This window comes from Maylandia zebra, unplaced genomic scaffold, assembly GCF_041146795.1.
Source record: "Maylandia zebra isolate NMK-2024a unplaced genomic scaffold, Mzebra_GT3a scaffold02, whole genome shotgun sequence".
Classification (NCBI taxonomy): Eukaryota; Metazoa; Chordata; class Actinopteri; order Cichliformes; family Cichlidae; genus Maylandia; species Maylandia zebra.
Genome location: NW_027490032.1, coordinates 1,276,221 through 1,290,629, shown reverse-complemented (window position 1 = coordinate 1,290,629; position 14,409 = coordinate 1,276,221). Strand labels below are relative to the sequence as shown.

Genomic DNA, 14,409 nt, shown 5'->3' with positions numbered 1-14,409 from the left:
CCTCTTGCAAAACTATGTACTTATCACCATATGACATAATAACTCACGATTATGCAAGACCAGCCATGAAATGTCCGTCGCTTCATTACAATCATTTGTCCCCGCTGCTGCCCTCAGACCCAGTCTGTGGGGTAAAATTGCTTTTTTGGTGGTTCATAAAAAATATCTCAAAAAGCGATGTTAGTGAGGGGACCAGAAACACTGGGTTGCAGAGCAGTTGGTAAGGACTTGTATATTTCTGGAGAGTCTGCAAAAGCTGTCTTGCTCGTGTTCCTGATTGGATATGTGGAGCCCGGCTCTGATATCTCACTGGTGGCAGCTAAAGGTAGGCATGCCTTGGAGGCGGAGTTGGTCTCGGGCGCAATCTTTCAAACGAGCCTCACGGCATTTCAGGCAACCTCAGGCCGGAAACAACATCCGGTCACTCGCGGTCAAAATCCACGCAGAGCTGGTGTTTCGCAGGGATCAGGTTAACACATCTGGGTCTAAAAATATAAAGAAAAACAAAAAGAGTTTTAAAACACGCAAACTAGCAAAATATCAAATAACATAACAATAACAAGATGATATGAGATACCCGATGAGGTCATGATAGGTGATGTAGACATGTAATGTATAAACTTTTACGGGAGTTAAAAGTGGAGCTTATATATATTTTAAAGTGTATTGTACGTGGGATAGGCTCCAGCGCACCGCGCGAGCCTGAGAAAAGGATAAGTGGAGGCGAATGGATGGATGGATGGTGTATTGTACCTGTTACAAACCATTGTGATATTTATTTATTTTTTTAAATGAAAGGATTGACAGAGTGGTAAAAAGGAAAATGCGAAAATGTAGTTAGAGGGGGAAGATTAACACTTACCGAGTGATATGCACATAGGGCACGCGAAGGTAGTTGTTGATCCCTGGTTTCATGGCTGTTGAGCTCGCAAGCAGTCTGAGCGGCGCCAGTTGTTGATATGTCTGAAGTCAGATCTCTTCTGGGGGTTCGAAGATAGTCTTAACATCAGCGGGAGATCGTAAAATCAGACCTGGAGCGGATTGGCTAACCGGGGTGCGAAGGGAGCGGTGCAAGGGTTATGTGATTGGCAGCGGGGCGCAGTAAGGGGGGGAGTTGGTCTCCGGCGCAAATTTCGAACGAGGTAAGCAGCGCATTAGGGAGCAGAGCGGGGAGCGAACAAGCAGGAAAAAATTGTGCTCTGCAAGAAGTTGTGGATCGGAGATTAAGAGCGAGGTAGAACTTAGACTCTGCGTAGAATTTTAGAGGTAGCTAGCAAGAGGCAAGTTTTTGAAGAAAAAAGAGTAAGGAGCTTTCCCAATGTTTTTGGATTATAGCGCTTTTTTTTGGGGAATAGAGGGGTAGCTAACAAGTTATTCTAGGGGTTTTGGAGAAATCGCGGAGAAATTTTTAAAAGGAGTTTTGGCTTTGTTTGGCTGAGCATGAAGGGAGCCGCGGGGCGCTGAATTTGAGAAAAAAGACTAAGGATTTTTTCAGGATTTTCCCTGTTATCGAATATAAGGTTTTGGGAATAGAGGGGGTACCCTAACAAGTTATTGTAGGGTTTTGGAGAAATAGCGGAGGGTTTTTTAAGGAGTTTTCCCTGCTTATGTATCTAAGGATTAGGTTAAGGGGGCTGCGGGGATCGCGAGTTGTTTTTTCTGAGTATGAGTTTTATTCTAAATCTACAAATGCATATAAATCGAAATAAAGTTTTCCCCCAAGGCATGCAGCATGTGTTTGTGGCCATACTGAACGTTACAAAAGCACAAGTTTAACTAAACAATTTTAATATGGTTTAATACATTTTTAAACACATGAGCACGGAGCCCGAGAGAGCACGGTCCGGAGACACGGGCGCGCCCCCGCGCGCCCAGACACACAGCCTCGGGCGCGCGCGGGCGCGCGCACACACTGACCCACCACCAGATGGCGTTTTTTGAGCATAAAAAATAAATAAATTTTTTAATTGCTTAAAGAAATAAAAGAATGCTATTTTGATATATAAGAAACTTTCTAAATAATCAATTATATTTTTATGAATATCATATTTTTATGAATATCATATTTTTATGAATATCATATTTTTATTATTTAATTACTTCCTACAATTTTAATATGGTTTAATACATTTTTAAACACATGAGCACGGAGCCCGAGAGAGCACGGTCCGGAGACACGGGCGCGCCCCCGCGCGCCCAGACACACAGCCTCGGGCGCGCGCGGGCGCGCGCACACACTGACCCACCACCAGATGGCGTTTTTTGAGCATAAAAAATAAATAAATTTTTTAATTGCTTAAAGAAATAAAAGAATGCTATTTTGATATATAAGAAACTTTCTAAATAATCAATTATATTTTTATGAATATCATATTTTTATGAATATCATATTTTTATGAATATCATATTTTTATTATTTAATTACTTCCTACTTCCGGACTTCCGGAGCTAATTTAATTAGGGGCTAATTTAATTAGGGGATAATTTAATTACTTCCTACTTCCGGACTTCCGGAGCTCATGAATAATTAATGAGCTCCGGAAGTAACCTGTCACTTTTTTTGACGAGAGGGGTATAATATCACTCTCTAACCTATTTTCTGCACATTCCTGCACATGAAATAGGTTTTTCTGTTTACACTCAGTCTTTCACATGGATGCAAGTAAAACACAGCAGAAAATAAGAAAAATCAAAGGCTAGCGGTCCTGTTGCTCTATTTTCACCTGGATAGGAGGAGTGTGGTAGGCGGATGTTTGCCCTGGTGCAGGTGTGCCGCAGCGGTCAGCGGAAGAATCCGGGAGTTTCTCTGTGAATTTCACATTCCTGTGGCAGCGTACTCGGTGCTTGCACAGAAGTTTAGGGGTTTTATTCGCTGTAAAAAGAAGTTTTCTTCCCATGCTGTGAACAGCGGACGCTAATGTTTTTATCACTTTTAACAGAAAGTCAAAGTAAGGTCGGTACTTCCACACTTTAGACGCTGCACGCTCATACTCTGCACACAGCTGTTGTCATGAACGTCGCACTCGCTTACGTTTTTTTCTGCTCTGCTGTTCTCACTTAGTTTTAACTATGTATTAGTTGCCTTGGTGTATGATCGCCTGGCTTTACTGTCCATTCTTCCTCTATGATGCCTCACAATGTCTCTTCCTCCTCCTTCTGCATTTCCCACCCTCCACCATTAGCTGGATCCTCATCAGGTGATCTCAGCGGTCCCTGTAGACCATGGAAAAGGAGAGGGAGAAGAGCAGCTATTCAGGTAAAACTCAGGCTTTACTGGCGGCGAGCTTTGGCTGGTAAGCGATGTCGAGCGTGCGTTGTCTCCTGTGCTTTGAAAAGCTCCATGGAGGGGGACCAGTTTTCCACGACCCTGCTTGGATACGCTGGGCCCGGATCTTTGAGACCATGCTGCCTTAGGGGTTTTTTTCCAGACTCTTTTGCCACCTCGCTTTTTATTCCCTCAGTGAGTGGATTCTACGAGTATGACGGCTCAGACCCTGTATATCCATTAAAACATGAATTCACCATGGCAACAGACTCATCTTGACTCAGAAGCTACTGAAAACTTTTGTTCTTTACATTTTTTAAATGGATTTATTTTTGGTCTGTTTGAGACGGTCTGTGTGTGTGAGCATTGTTACAGACTTTAATGGACTGCTGGAGTCCACTTGGGAGGCGCTGTCACTTGGTGTTCACTCGCTCTGTGGTAGAGTATCACTTCCTGTTCCTGCTCAAACACAGTGGTGTTTCTGAGTAGCTTAATTGCTTAGCAATTTAATTAACAACTTTTAAATACATTCTTCTTTCATAGTATAATCTTCACGTGCTTCATCCGAAGCACACTTTCTGTGTACTCACTACCTAATTTATAGCCAAAGTATTCACTCACTGTCTCTGTACTGTTTCGCTAGCTTAGCTTAGCTTAGCTCGTAGCCGACTCGTTAGCACCATGGCTACTTCACCTGTCCCTCCTGCACTTTCTTGCTCATTGTGTCAGATGTTTAGTTACTCCTCTGCCTCCTTTAGCAGTAATGATATCTGTAACAAATGTAGCATATTTGCAGCGCTGGAGGCCAGGATTACTGAATTGGAGACTCGGCTTCGCACCCTTCATTCACCCGTAGCTAGCCAGGCCCCTGTAGCTGGTGCAGCCGAAAATAGCGTAGGCCCCGCTAGCTGTTCCCCGGCAGGTCCAAAGCAGCTGGGGAAACAGGGAGGCTGGGTGACGGTGAGGAGGAAGCATAGTCCTAAACAGAAGCCCCAGGTACACCACCAACCCGTTCATGTGTCTAACCGTTTTTCCCCACTCGGCGACACACCCGCCGGGGGTCAAACTCTGGTAATTGGCGATTCTGTTCTCAGACATGTGAAGCTAGAGACACCGGCAACCATAGTCAATTGTCTTCCAGGGGCCAGAGCAGGCGACATTGAAGGAAATTTAAAACTGCTGGCTAAGGGTAAACGTAAATTCAGTAAGATCATAATTCACGTCGGCAGTAATGACACCCGGTTACGCCAATCGGAGGTCACTAAAATCAATATTGAATCGGTGTGCAACTTTGCCAAAACAATGTTGGACCAGTTTTCTCTGGTCCCCTCCCCAATCAGACCAGGAGTGACATGTTTAGCCGCATGTTCTCCTTAAATTGCTGGCTGTCTGAGTGGTGTCCCAGAAACGATGTGGGCTTCATAGATAATTGGCAAACCTTCTGGAGGAAACCTGGTCTTGTTAGGAGAGACGGCATCCATCCCACTTTGGATGGAGCAGCTCTCATTTCTAGAAATATGGACAAATTTATTAAACCCCCCAAAATATGACTATCCAGAGTTGGGACCAGGAAGCAGAGTTGCAGTCTTACACGCCTCTCTGCAGCTTCTCTCCTCCTGCTACCCCCCCAAAAACCCATCTCCATAGAGACTGTGTCAGCTTCCAAAAAGACAAAAAACAAACTAAAAACCAGCAACAAACAACTTAAACATAAACAATCACAAAGAAAGAACAATACAGTATCCACATCTGAACCAAAGAGTAAAACAGTGAAATGTGGATTATTAAATATTAGGTCTCTCTCCTCCAAGTCTCTGTTAGTACATGACTTAATAATTGATCAACAAATTGATTTACTCTGCCTTACAGAAACCTGGTTGCAGCAGGATGATTATGTTAGTTTAAATGAATCAACACCCCCGAGTCATTCTAACTACCAGAAATCTCGAAGCACAGGCCGAGGGGGCGGTGTGGCAGCAATTTTTCACACCAGCCTATTAATTAATGAAAGACCAAGACAGACTTTTAATTCATTTGAAAGCCTGATGCTTAACATTGTCCACCCCAGCTGTGAAACTCAGAAACCAGTCTTACTTGTTATCATCTATCGTCCACCTGGGCCTTACACAGAGTTTCTGTCTGATTTCTCAGACTTTATATCTAATTTAGTTCTGAGCTCAGATAAAATAATTATTGTCGGTGATTTTAACATCCATGTAGATGCTAAAAATGACAGCCTCAACATGGCATTTAATCTGTTATTAGACTCAATTGGTTTCTCTCAAAACGTAAAAGAACCCACCCACCACTTTAATCACACTCTAGATCTTGTTTTAACATATGGCATCGAACCTGAACATTTAACAGTGTTTCCTGAAAACCCTCTCCTGTCTGATCATTTCCTGATAACATTTACTTTTACAATAATTGATTACACAGCGGTGAAGAGTAGACTTTATCAAAATAGATGTCTTTCTGAAAGCACTGTAACTAAGTTTAAGAATATAATCCACCCACTGTTATCATCTCCAATGCCCTGTACCAACACAGAGCAGAGCAGCTATCTGAACGCTACCCCAACAGAGGTCGATTTTCTTGTTAATAATTTCACCTCCTCACTACGTACGACTCTGGATACTGTAGCTCCTGTGAAAACTAAGGCCTCAAATCAGAAGTACCTGACTCCGTGGTATAATTCTCAAACACGTACCCTAAAGCAGATGACTCGTAATCTGGAGAGGAAATGGCGTGTCACAAATCTAGAGGATCATCATTTAGCCTGGAGAAATAGTTTGCTGCTTTATAAGAAAGCCCTCCGCAAAGCCAGAACATCTTACTATTCATCACTGATTGAAGAAAATAAGAACAACCCTAGGTTTCTCTTCAGCAATGTAGCCAGGCTGACAAAAAGTCAGAGCTCTTTTGAGCCAACCATCCCTTTAACGTTAACTAGTAATGACTTCATGAACTTCTTCACAAATAAAATTTTTATCATTAGAGAAAAAATGACCAATAATCATCCCACAGATGTAATATTATCTACAGATACTCTTAGTACCATTGATGTTAAGTTAGACTCTTTTTCTCCAATTGATCTTTCTGAGTTAACTTCAATAATTACTTCCTCCAAACCATCAACGTGTCTTTTAGACCCTATTCCTACAAAACTGCTCAAAGAAGTCCTGCCATTAATTAATTCTTCGATTTTAAATATGATCAACCTATCTCTAATAATCGGCTATGTACCACAGGCCTTCAAGCTGGCTGTAGTTAAACCTTTACTCAAAAAGCCATCTCTAGACCCAGCAGTCTTAGCTAATTATAGGCCAATCTCCAACCTTCCTTTCATATCAAAAATCCTTGAAAGAGTAGTTGTCAAACAGCTAACAGATCATCTGCAGAGGAATGGTTTATTTGAAGAGTTTCAGTCAGGTTTCAGAGCTCATCACAGCACAGAAACAGCTTTAGTGAAGGTTACAAATGATCTTCTTATGGCCTCTGACAGTGGACTCATCTCTGTGCTTGTCCTGCTAGACAGGTACTGCGGTGCAGTGGTTTGTATCATATCTATCTAATAGACTCCAGTTTGTGCATGTAAATGGAGAGTCCTCTTCACACACTGAGGTTAATTATGGAGTTCCACAGGGTTCAGTGCTAGGACCAATTCTGTTTACATTATACATGCTTCCCTTAGGCAGCATCATTAGAAGACATGGCATACATTTTCACTGCTATGCAGATGACACCCAGCTCTATCTGTCCATGAAGCCAGATAACACACACCAATTAGATAAACTGCAGGAATGTCTTAAAGACATAAAGACCTGGATGGCCGCTAACTTTCTGCTTCTTAATTCAGATAAAACTGAGGTTATTGTACTCGGCCCTGAAAATCTTAGAAATATGGTATTTAACCAGATTCTTACTCTGGATGGCATTACCTTGGCCTCCAGTAACGCGGTGAGGAACCTTGGAGTCATTTTTGACCAGGACATGTCCTTCAACGCACATATTAAACAAATATGTAAGACTGCTTTCTTCCATTTGCGCAACATCTCTAAAGTTAGAAATATCCTGTCTCAGAGTGACGCTGAAAAACTAGTTCATGCATTTATTACTTCCAGGCTGGACTACTGTAATTCATTATTATCAGGACGTCCAAAAAACTCCCTGAAAAGCCTTCAGCTAATCCAAAATGCTGCAGCAAGAGTCCTGACAGGGACTAGAAAGAGAGAGCATATTTCTCCTGTTTTGGCTTCCCTTCATTGGCTTCCTGTTAAATCCAGAATTGAATTCAAAATCCTGCTCCTCACATACAAGGTCTTAAATAATCAGGCCCCATCTTATCTTAATGACCTTGTAGTACCATATCACCCTATTAGAGCGCTCCGCTCTTGCTCTGCAGGCCTACTTGTTGTTCCTAGAGTATTTAAAAGTAGAATGGGAGGCAGAGCCTTCAGTTTTCAGGCCCCTCTTCTGTGGAACCAGCTTCCAGTTTGGATTCAGGAGACAGACACTATCTCTACTTTTAAGATTAGGCTTAAAACTTTCCTTTTTGCTAAAGCATATAGTTAGGGCTGGACCAGGTGACCCTGAATCCTCCCTTAGTTATGCTGCAATAGATGTAGGCTGCCGGGGGATTCCCGTGATGCATTGAGTTTTTCCTTTCCAGTCACCTTTCTCACTCACTATGTATTAATAGACCTCTCTGCATTGAATCATATCTGTTATTAACCTCTGTCTCTCTTCCACAGCATGTCTTTATCCTGTCTTCCTTCTCTCACCCCAACCGGTCGCAGCAGATGGCCGCCCCTCCCTGAGCCTGGTTCTGCCGGAGGTTTCTTCCTTTTAAAAGGGAGTTTTTCCTTCCCACTGTCGCCAAAGTGCTTGCTCATAGGGGGTCATATGATTGTTGGGTTTTTCTCTGTATCTATGAAGCGCCTTGAGGCGACTTTTGTTGTGATTTGGCGCTATATAAATAAAATTGAATTGAATTGAATTGAATGGATTTGAGAGGATACAGCTTGAATCTCTTACTGAGAACAAACAAGAAGGCCATTTAAAAAGAGAAAGACCATCTCTGAATGGGGGATCCATGTGTGTGTCTGTGTGTGTGTGTGTGTGTGTGTGTGTGTGGGAGGGTGGGTGGGTGTATTGCGTTGCTTATATTGTTGAGATTTACATTGCTGTGCTTGAGAGTCACCATCTACCTGAACCAAATTCCTTGTATGTGTCTGCGCATATACATGGCCAATAAACACGATTCTGATTCTGATTCTGGTCTTTGATCAGCGATCATAACAGTTCATGTTAATGATCATGAGCTGAGCTCAAGGGCTAAGTAATCGTGTAAACACATGTCTGTGACATCGTGTGTGTGTGTGTGTGTGTGTGTGTGTGTGTGTGTGTGTGCGTGTGTGCACTGCACAGTGTGACTGTGGGGATGAAGGAGCTCCCCTGTGGCTGTAACAGTCACTGCCCTACAGCTGTGTTGGACAGTATTTGTTCTACCTGCCAGCAGGTGAAAGTCGTATCATATGGACGTGACAATCACAGCGACACACAATGATGTAGAATATGAGCCAACAGGCCACGTGCTGACTGTGCTCTAAAACAACGTGCCATCATGATGATGGAAGCACTTGATTGCTACGATGAGGACGGGTTTCATAAAGCACTTATAAATATCATCCGTCCCCGTGTCTGAATTTAGCTTCAAAACTTTCAAAGAAAAGACTTTGTTTGTTCTCAGTAAGTGATTTAAACGGTATCCTCGCAAACCCATTAGTCTCTGTATCAGCGCTGACAAACACACACACACACACACACACACACACACACACACACACACACAGACCGTCTCAAACAAACCAAAAATAAATCCATTAAAAACAAATTTCAGTATCTTCTGAGTCAAGAGGACTCTGTTACCATGGTGAATCATGTTTTAATGGAGACACCAATGCTGGTAGCCCACTTATGCTTCTGTTTTGTTTCTTTTCCTCCAAGTCTGATTTGCTTTTTTTTTTTATAAAAGCAGCAGAAGCAGGAACAGCTTAAATCACAGAAGGGGGAATAATTATCTGATAAGTTACACACAATGAAGTCTTTTGTGTTATGTTTTTTTCATTTTAAAAGAGACAGAACATCAACAAAAGCATGAAGGCTGTGTATGAATTGTTTTCATGTCCCTGAGTGAGGTAAGTATTAGATGTGCTACAACCCAGCCAGAGGCAGTACGGTGGTGCAGTAATTAGCTCTGTTGCCTCACAGCAGGGTTTGAATCCCCCACCTGGCCTTCCTGTGTGGAGTCTGCATGTTCTCTCTGGGTTCTCTGTGTTTGGAGGCTTCCTCCCACAGTCCACAGACATGCAGTTAGTGGGGTTAGGTCACCCGGTGATTCTGCAGGTGTCACTGCAAATGTTACCCTGTGATAAGCTGGTGACCTGGCCAGGGTGTACTCTGGCTCCAGCCTCCTGTAACCCTGAGCTGGATAAGCAGAAGAAAATGCATAGATCTCCCACAGAGTCAAACCAAGTACAGATACTCCTGATCTCAGCTCAGGTGTGGATGAAGCACACCTGTCCACAGAATCGCACCGATCACTGCTCTGCTAACGTCTTACAATAACACACTTACAACAACACACTTACAATAACACACTTATTTATTTATGTGAAAAGGTTGCACTCTGGATTCTTTGCACATCATGTCCTACCTGGATTTTGCACTCACCCCACTCATAATCATTGATATTTCATATTTTCTAATTGTATTCTGTATCCATGGGCAGATGAATCGACATGTATATAACATATATACTAAAATAAATAAATAACATATATTCTATTTCTGCCACTGTGTTGTTTCTCGCACTGCAACCGATTCTTGATTCATGTCTGTGTGTCACTGTCTGTTCCTCCAACCTCTGGGCTGCAGCGTCTTCAGCACTAGCTGTTTCTCAGTAAGTGTCTTATTGTGATGTGGACTAGAACACACACACTGTGTGTAAGAGCTCCACAAAGCTACAGTGAAGTGTCTTAGTGCTGCTTTTCTCCTTATATTACTTTTATATTCCTTTTTTGCTCATAGAGCTCCTTATAAATGAATGTCCACTGTTCAAGTGAGGCACTCAGCAGTGTGAGGTTCAGAAACCCAGCTGTGGGTCTGATTCAAACAGTGCTTATTATAGATGCAGCCAGTAATCAGCTACCCTCTGCTCCATCACCACATCTGTTGAAGCTCCAGCAGCAGCTGAAGCAGGAAAACCTCCACCTGCCTGTGCATAAATGAAGCAGTTCTAACTGCAGCGATGCTCCACTGACTCTGATTTGTAGTGGAGGATTTTCCTGTTTCCTGTTTATTCAGGAGGAAGAGAAGATGTGTTTGTCTTTGCTCTTCTTCTCAGGAGCCAACAAAAGCCCAGCTCCATTCCTGATATGCTGGCCTTCAGTGAAAACTGCAACACTAAATGTTTTTACAGTGTCAGCATCCTCTAGAGCAGGGCTGTCAAACATAAGGCTCGGGGGCCAGAATTGGCCTGTCAAGGACTGTGATTTTCCCGCTGGACAGCTTTGGATCATAACGGGCTGCATATGTGGAAAATCAGTTTGAGAGAAAAGATAAGGACAGAAAGCTGAGAGGGGCACGAACAGACCAACAACAAAGTCAACAACAAAGACGAAAGCACGGTCAGATATCTCCTGCACCGAGACGCGGACCCAACAGCTGGATGCGAAGACAGAACATGTGAGAAGAGGGAGCTTAAACAAAAACGTCTTAAACTTTTATATTGTGTATATTTAACTTCAGCTGTGCTCTCAGACAGACTGTGGAGCGGCTCCCAGCAGAACTGGGCCACTAACGTCACCTTCATGTCCCGTGTCCATGGGAGCTCTTCAACACCACCTGGTAAAAAGCTATATAGGACCAGTGACTGTAATAAAGAACCCACCACTGTGTGTGGACACAAACCAGTATCTTTGGCAGTGAGGACAGGACGAGTAAACTATCTAAATACTGCAGATTTAATGAGGCTGTGCTAAATGATGAGGTCACTAAACAGGAAGTACAGAAAGATTTAACAGAATGGGTTTTATCACATGATGATGCCACAGTCAATCTGTCTATCCTGTGGGAGGGGCCTAGAGTAGGCATGAGTATTACACCCATTTCCTCCAGACTGAGAAAACAAAGCTGATCCAGAGAAACGAGAGACAGAGCAACAGCAGCCACACAGTCACGTCATTAAAGGACACGTTGACGATATATCCACATCAAAGCACACACACACTGGGATAACAAACAGGAAAATGATGGAAGAGGTGGAAGGCGGAGCAAGTCTCCAGTTTCACTAATCACAGTCCATCAGGACTGGTCATAAAATGAAACGCTCACATCGTGACAAGACGTCAACATGACAAAACTATACCACAGCCATGTTTCTGCTTGCTGTCAGAAGACAAGGACGATCCCATGAAACAGGAAGGATTTAACTATTCTGTGACATCAACGACAGCAGAGGCTGAAACACGTCCTAGCCTTCAAAATCACAGATCCCCACGGGTACACTCCAATCACTGCACCTCCACAGTGCAGCTGGAAGTGTGTACGAGTGTTCAAACACCCCACAGGGATCTGTGATTACTCTCACAGAATATGAATCGTGATACAGACATTTTTCTTTCTCTCTGGTGGAGGTTGGGTGACGTTCTTTACTGCCCTACAGCTGTGTTGGACAGAAACAACCACAGGTTTACCTTACTGAAGGTCACCATGCTCACCTGTTATCAGCGTGGGAGGAGTTTCAGGCCTTCAGACAGACGCTGCAGGTCCAGTGCTGCACCGACGTTTTTGGCTCCCGAGTCATGGGGACAGCAAAAGATTTGTCAAATGATCTGCAGGAGAAGAAAGCTGAACTTTATTAACCAGGAAAAAGATGTAGAACCACTAGATGTCAGTAAAGAGCTGCTCCTCGGCCCCATCACCGTGTGCTTGCATGCTGTAACTTCTACATCAGGTTCTAGTGCACAACAATGAACCTGCGTTCATGAACACTGAACTGAAGTGTAACACCTGAACCTGTCCAGCCGTTCTCAGTCTTTGTGTCTCCACGTCTCTGCTGGATGGACTCACCCACTGAAGCCAGGACTCAGCGTGGAGCTGGGTGTGGAAAATGTCCTGTATCATCATCATATGACACACTGGGCTCCACAGAGGCTGGCACCGGTGACACGGGTAAGCTCATGGTCACTGGGAGGCTGAGAGTGGAGTCAGTGTTGCTGTGGTTTGTCTATGTGTGGAGATGAAACACACCAGTGCTGTGTGTGCTGTTCCTCCTCACATCTGTTTGACCTCTGTCACCATGAGCTGACCTCTGCTCCTCCTACCATCTCTCACTGAACTAACTTTGTTAAATGGAAATAAATCGTGTCCACAAAATGTTTCCTTACTAGGTGAAGGAGGTTTTATTTAAACCGATGCTTTGATTTTATTGTGAAAAACCTCCTTGAAACACGTCCGAGTGGTACAGTCTGTGGATTTTCCCGCAAACGTTGCTCTCATGCTTCCACACAGCTGTCACACAGACACATTACCAACTTCATGTCCAAACAAAGCTCCCAGATTTATACTGTTCCACGTCCACGTCCATAAATGTGAGTCTTCAAATGAAAAGCGGCACTTCCTGTTTTCATGGAAGAAATGTAAAACCACATGGAAGCTTTAAAAGTTAATGTTTGCGATGCTGTTGACGTCTCATCTTCAGTCTGGCATGTTTTATACTCATGTACGTCTTGTTTGCGTTTCTGTTATGATGTCATCATTTCCCTTGTTGTCATTCATGAATATTAATCCTGTTTTCTGTATCTGATTTGATTGTTTATCAGAAGCTGAGTACAGCTCAGGTGATCATCCACCATGTTTCCTCCAGCCTATGATCAGACTGGTGCTCCACCTGGTGGTGAAGATGCTGCTCAGCTGTTGCCATGGAAACAAAAATGGCTACGTATCATTTTGTGAGATTCAGTCATTTTAACGTGTTTAAAGGGCGAGAGATGCTGAGATCAAAAATGTGTCGCTATGGTTTCAATAAACATTTAAATAAATTCAGCAGAAAATGAGATGATTATGGTGACTCCGCTCCAGTGTTTCTAACATGGAGCAAAGACTGTGGTCACGTGACGCTGATACGGATCAGCAGAACAGACAGATGGAGGATAGAAAGAGTATAGATGGATAAAGGATGCAGGAAGGATGGAGGAAGGATGGAGGAAGGATGCACGAAGGATGCACGAAGGATGGAGGTATATTGTATGGAGTACCTTATTGGGAGAGATCAGCTCAAAGTGCTGCCATAGAGGGGAACCCCTTCTTCTGTCGGCAGGCTCCATGGTAACGAGCTCTACGTCACAAGTTAAACTCCAACACGAACACTGACATGCGCATTTTGCGGGGATCCAATCCTCTTTATATATGTTCGTACATCACGGAGACACTACAGCTACGCATTGCTGCATTTGAGCCTCCACACACGTGACTTACATGTGGTCAGGTGATGGCAGCTGCGGGTTAATTTTCCTTGCGCTTCTACACTGAGGTTTATGGTAGCGCATCTCTTTCACTGATTGATCCTCCGATCAAAGAAAAAAATAATTTATGTTTGTGGTAATGACTAAACATGTGATAATTATATTTATTATATTGCACCGTTTAAGATAAAGGCTGTGTGTGTGTCTGTGTGTGTGTTCTTGTTTGTGAGAGAGAGCGACAGAGGTACCATTGTGCACAAGTGCAGAAAAACATGGTCATACATGCAGCTTCAGTAAGTTTGCAGTATTTTTAATATAGATTTGGTTGCTCTAATGTAAAAGGTAAACAACATGAGAGTGAATATAAAACATAACTTTATTGATAGAAGATGAGAGGCAACAGCTGGGATGATTTGGTGCTCTATAAATCAAATTCAATTGAATGAATGGTAAACAACTATCTACACCTCAGCCAGGGGTGGGCAAATCCAGGCCTCGAGGGCTGGTGTCCTGCAGGTTTTATGTGTGTCCTTGATTAAACACAGATGATTTAAATGGCTAAATGACCTCTTCAACATTTCTTGAAGTTCTCCAGAGGCCTGGGAATGAACTAAT

The 14,409-nt window shown here is 43.2% G+C and overlaps 1 protein-coding gene across 1 annotated transcript in view; it reads right to left on the bottom strand.

Annotated features, from left to right (window-relative positions):
• The window catches only part of LOC101481336 (uncharacterized), a 39,498-nt gene extending 25,712 nt beyond the window's left edge, over positions 1–13,786 (bottom strand). The window contains exons 1-2 of the mRNA XM_014410530.2: positions 13,588–13,786; positions 12,049–12,162 (exon numbers count right to left, since the gene is read on the bottom strand). The gene's annotated coding sequence lies outside the window, so the exon portion shown is untranslated. The remainder of the gene's footprint in view (positions 1–12,048; positions 12,163–13,587) is intronic.
• Positions 13,787–14,409: the final 623 nt, after the last annotated feature.